General features: G+C 41.2%; 1 long non-coding RNA gene and 1 pseudogene across 1 annotated transcript; both read right to left on the bottom strand.

The window, feature by feature from the left end:
- Nucleotides 1–353: 353 nt before the first annotated feature.
- On the bottom strand, nucleotides 354–1,078 carry LOC127756298 (O-methyltransferase ZRP4-like; annotated as a pseudogene).
- A 1,719-nt stretch (nucleotides 1,079–2,797) lies between these two features.
- LOC127758206 (uncharacterized) lies at nucleotides 2,798–5,663 on the bottom strand. Its single transcript, XR_008013649.1, has 4 exons — nucleotides 5,448–5,663; nucleotides 5,133–5,222; nucleotides 4,959–5,066; nucleotides 2,798–3,186 (listed from the first exon to the last, which is right to left on the bottom strand). It is a non-coding gene; the product is annotated as an uncharacterized LOC127758206 (long non-coding RNA).
- Nucleotides 5,664–5,997: the final 334 nt, after the last annotated feature.

The raw sequence follows: 5,997 nt of genomic DNA, 5'->3' as shown, positions 1-5,997 counted from the left end.
GCACCAGATTTTTCGGAATGTTTCCAAAACAAAACAAATCCGAATTTCCCGCAGCAAAACAAAACTGCAAAAGGAGGCTGCATCTGCGCAAGGATGAGGAGCCAATTTTGCGGACCATTCGACGTGCACGCGCGCCGCCGGCCCGGTGAGGTGAGCGAACGCGCGCGTGTGTTCCCCCTCTTCTCTCCACCACACATGCTTCAAGTGGCTAGGAGGGCATCCTCCCTTTTAAGGAGGTCCCCCTCTCCTAGAATAAGCAAGGTGGTACTAAACTCCACATGCATGCCATCCCATAAGGTGGGCTTTTGTGATTTTCCAAATAATTAATCTTCGAATGGGCCCTAGCCCATCTATTAATTCCAACAGAACTCCACGCCAGTCCCACTGGGAGCCTCGGCGACGACGTGGGCGAGGTCCATCACCGTACATTTAACCTCCGGAACGCCCCGGCGATCGGCGATCGCCCGCTCCGCCGTGCCGTTCCCTCCGGCGACGTCGACCAGGGAAGTGATCCCCCGGAACACCTCGCCGTGCTCCTTGATGACGATGTCCATCACGAAGGCGCTGTCGGACGCCATCCCCTCGTTGACGACCGCGTTGAACGCCGCGTCGCCGTCGGCCGCCTCCCACAGGTTCTTGCCGTGCGTGTGCTCGAACATGCACGGGCCATGCTGCTCGCGCTGGAGCCAGTCGCCGATCCAGAGGAAGGGGGCGATGAAGCTCGGGTGGAGCGTCATGGACATCATGTGTGCCAGGTTCCCGGGGCCGACGAGGAGGCGGGACACCGGCGTGAGCGTGTAGACCGGTGGCTCGTCGGCGGTGGCTGGCTTCTCGACGGCAAACACGCCGGAGAGGGTGAGTACGCCCATGAGGCGATGAAGGCACGGGATCTTGGAGGGGTGGAGGGTGACCCTGGTGACTATCTGGGGCAGGGTGGCGGCCCAGGTGATGGATGGCCTCGGTGATGCCGAGGTCCATGGCCGCCTTGAGAGCCATGGACTTGACGACGGCGAAGGTAGAGCTCGGTCAGGGCATCGCGAGAGCTGGTGGCGTTGCTCTCACTCCGAGTGAGTGCCATGGCAGTTGTGCTTTTGGTTTTGTTTACATTTTGGGGTGGGTTGATGGACAACGTAAGCTATAAATAGAGGGCTGAAACTATCACTGCCAATTCGTTCTGGAAATATATAACTACGGCTAGATTATAAGAGAAAACGAGCAAAAAGTACTCCCTATAAGCCACAACCAAAAAGTCCAGAAGTGAACAGAAAGAACTTAAAAAAGACATGATAGGACAAACCCCCAACTTCAGCCAATAATATGATCTACTAAAATAATATCCAAAATCACGTAGATTGTATCACAAAATTATGTAGGTACTACGCCATTTAAACTGAAACAAAAGTTCCTTAGCTACCAACTCCAAGCGTGTAGAACCATTGCAAATAGTATCCTGTTATTCCTGTGCAAGCATCATACACCAAGAGTTAATGCACTACAACTCAAGTCTCAATCTCACATATTGGTTACTACACACAAGCCGTTGGACTTCTCTCATAAATTAACTGTGCATGCGGTACATAAAATTCAAACATGGAACCACTTCTTGCTTTCCTAGTGTACACTATTCTTTCTCAGTTCTCATCCAAAACTCATATTTTGTGTTTGACAATCTAAATTACTTTCAGTAAAAATCAATTTAAAATATGTAGATCTTATCAAACTCAACAACTTTCACACACATGGAGTTATATATGTGCTGATTCTTAACTTTGCGCTACGTATTACGGGTGGACGTACCTCATATGTACCAGTTATAGGTGAACTGTCAAATATAGCGGCGTCACCTTGGTGTTCTGTAGTAGTAAAAGTTGTACATACATATTTTGTGCAATGAATATATGCCAGCCTAAAAGATGTCAATAGTCTTAAATTAATTGTCAATATTTCTATCCATGATTTATATTTATCAAAAACAAAGATGGTAGAGGTTCTCCCAACACTGTTGTTAACTACACATTTCTTTTTTTCATTTATACATAGACAAAAAAGAAAACAAGTTAATGACCTGTTGCTATAGATATTTAGCAAGCAACCTATTGAAACTAGATGATACCCCGCGCGTTGCTGCGGGATATTATGTACCGATATGTGATTGAAAGAAAGATCCATGCACAAATTCCGAATGGAAGGATTTAACATATATAACATAACAACAGCATGCAGCATAGATGCACCCACTTACAGAGATAGGAGCTTATTCCAGCAAGATGATTATATCAACCAAAAGCTCAGGACACAACTTATATAAACCAAAAGCTAGGTTCTAAATATATAAATGGAGCAATGAGAAGAACAAAGCTGGAAAATTATTCGATATAGTTAATAGGCCTATGATGAAACGAAGCTAGCTTATTGCCTAGTCACCAATCCGTAATTTATGGATGTATCTAGATCATCGGCACATCTAAAAGCAACAGATATGAGTAGCCTAAGATACATACAAATTAGGGGGAAAAAGTTCTGCCTATTGACTGACCTAATGCTTGCTCCCATATGAAAAAATGGGATTAATGAATTATTGACTGATTTGTCCTTAAATAAAATTAGGGGACTGATTATGAAGCTTCCTCAGTACATAAGAAGGAAAATAAACATGATAAATGAATTCATCATATTAACTTTGGGTTAACAAATAATAAATTAATTATAAGGAGATTCAAGAAAAAAATTAAGATCACAAAATTATTATTTAAATTACGAACTCAATTAACATTTGTAAAGAAAATCCGAGCGAGGGATCTACACAGAATATAGTTTTCACTTACATCATTGATCACCGTACTGCATATCTATCTATCTATCTATACTTATACTAATTGGGCACTTTCTCGGAGCTTCCACGTTAATCAAATTAATCTGGCCATTGATTAACTAGATCGTAAAATCATGACCATAGATTAAATATTATAACCATGGACTTTTAATTAAAGGCCCAACGAGAGAAACATATATCTAGGTCACCATTTAATCTATATCGGCTTCCTTCAAAGTCTACAAACTGTGTCCATGTCGATCTCAGCCACTGGACTCGACTCCACACACGACAAGATGACGATACGACAGGCTATACGTCGATCTCCTTCACACCCTGCCGCCGATGAGCTCCATCGACCGATCTCCAATTCACTATTTTATCGATGCAGATACTATTCAGATTGATCTTTGCAGCTATGATTGCTATTTTAAATACTCAAGCAAGCAAGATCTAATTCAATCTATTTAGGGTTTCAGTAAGTATTTTTTACATGCTTCTCATCTATTCTAAACTATGTATAAATTTCAGATAGCCATAAATTTGGATGGAGTTTATCAGGTATATTCATTTACTTCTAAGTTAAATTCTCCCACATCCTTCATAAGCAACCAATAGGCTTTACTGCGTATCTTTTTCTTGACATGAATAATTTACTGTGTATTTAATTATTTATTTGGTTCCACGCGTAAAACAGCTATATAATATTTTGACAAGTTTGTCTAGGTCAGGTATGCTTACAAACAAGGGAACGTAGCTGCTGCCCCTATCTATTTATGAATAAGAAATAAACAAGCACTTACTTTAATGTTTCTCTTTTTATATTTACAGATGTTAATTTGCATTATCTATGTCAGGTGTAATTAGCAATTGTCGATGATGTGGCTATTCTTTTAACCAAGATGACAAGATAAGTTAAACATACATCACTAACAAATCTGCTCCATATATGCTTCATCCAAATACATTTGTTTCAGTGAATGTATGATTTCATCAAAAATTCAATTTAGCAGACTAATAAGGAGTTAGAATGCATGATTTCTAACTAGGAGTAGTTATGCCTTTTGTCAGTTTTAAGGACTATTTGGTCTGAATTATGTCTACTGTAATGATGTGGGCCACTTTTATAACACACCGATGATGTAAAAGTGCCACTAAAATTCATGCATCTAGCGTATTATACCAAATTAGGAGACCAACATAAGGACAAACAGGTACCAGTTAATTCCTAAATTCATAAATATTAAATTATAGAAATAACTGATACTTCTGATCAAGTGTAGCGATATATATTAGTTACTTTCAAATTTTGATACTTTAAAATCATGAAAGAACTACTATTGATTCGAAAATTTGGAACAATTTTTAAATCATGATAAAACAAAAAATAAGATTTCAAACCGAGTATAATATTTTTAGTTACGAATTTTAAAATCAAATTATGAAGATGTTATAATTGAGACTCCACACAAAATACAACTTGATATTTAATAATTATGAATATAGGAATCATTAAATCATGAAAAAGCTTAACTCCAAACTAATTTTATTTCTGTACTTTTTAATTGAAAATTGCTAAATTATTTTATAGCAAATGCTAACAAGAGCAACAAAACGAGAATAAATCTATATTTCTAATCTTGAAATTTTAAATTATGTAATTTTGAAAAAAATAAAGTTAGAATGGATTATATATGAAATTACTAATTAAGATTTTGGCAACTGTCAGCTTCATTCAAAGTAACATATTTTATCATTATCCATTGAAAGTAATAATATTTTAATTATTAATCATAGTAACCCGTGCAACGCACGGGTTGATGGCTAGTGATGATAATTATCCCCAATCACAAAACACTGTGTGAAATCACCGGTTGCCTAAACGATGACATTATTTTTGATAACTTTTCACCTCAAGGAATCATCGACCTATAGTAGCATTGCAAATAAATTGCTCCATTAAAACCTGTTCGGTGATAGGAATCTATATGCAGAGAGGATTCAGTAAGTAATTTTACTGCTCAGTGTTTTGTAGATATAATACTAAAACCAGTATATAAATAATATGAAGTTTAAGGACAGTTGAAAGGTAACATAAATAATAAAAAATGGAGCATAACAGAAAATGTATAGTTTGTTATCAGACCTAGTGGTAATGTACACCATGAAAAGAATTTTGCCCCAATTTACTTTGTATTCAGCATCATAGGGTACTTAATCCAGAAATAAACCTCCGATCAAATCTGTGAAGAAACTGAAGCAAGGAGTGAGTAATCTGTAGGAACAAATATCATTGTACGAAAGAATAGAGGCCACTTACGTAAAAAAAAAGAGAGATAATAGAGGCCAGGTTGGGAACTTCGATACTAAAATCTGCCAGAAACTGATAGCTTAATTGCGAAAAAAGTATCTGCATCAATGAATGTCGATTAGGAAAAGCTATTTACCCAGAATGCTAGATTGGGGATGAACTCGGAACAGTAGATAACATCATAAAGGGGAACAAACTCATCTTTGGGCTAGCAGATAGATCCATGAACATGTGTGTTCGTAGGGGCAACAACACAACTAACAGCAGCAATGCAGCATGTGTGTGTGACATATATGAAGAAGACAGGAAGGGGAGATGACAAACCAAATAATCTAGGTGACGGTTATCAGAGGAAGATGTATAGACAGAAAATGGGAACTGGCTGGGCTGGCTTTCTCCGTTCCTTGCCCTGCTACGGCAGCCGCGATCCCCATTCCATTGATGCGCTGATGATGGTGACGGCTCGCTTCTGTGGTGCGCGCGCTGCTCGTTGGTGGGCGTGGAGAAAGAATCGCCAGGGGTGGAGGCGGAGCGGTAGGACTGTGCGCAGGGGGGGGCCAACCTGGGGCGCCGCCGTGTGTGTGTGTGGGGGGGGGGGGGGGGGTGGAGGAGAAGTGGCGCGGCTGGCGTCAGAGTGCGCGAGGGATGGGGAACCGAGCGCGGCGAGGCGAGGATGGCGGGCCCGCGGCTGGCTCGCGCTGGGGATGGGAGGAGGAGCGAGCGCGGCGGCCGGAGGGAGGGCCCGCACTGCCACGCGCGATGGAGGAGAGGGCCCGCGTCCTGGCGCGCACAGGGGTGGTGGGGGATGCAGTGCATGCGATTTGGAAGAGGAAGCGAGCGCACACGGCGGCGGCGGCGGCAGATTCGATCGGTG

The sequence above is a fragment of the Oryza glaberrima genome, chromosome 12 (genome assembly GCF_000147395.1).
Source record: "Oryza glaberrima chromosome 12, OglaRS2, whole genome shotgun sequence".
Classification (NCBI taxonomy): domain Eukaryota; kingdom Viridiplantae; phylum Streptophyta; class Magnoliopsida; order Poales; family Poaceae; genus Oryza; species Oryza glaberrima.
The sequence above is the reverse complement of the archived record's forward strand: the minus strand, read 5'-3'. Positions and strand labels throughout refer to the sequence as shown.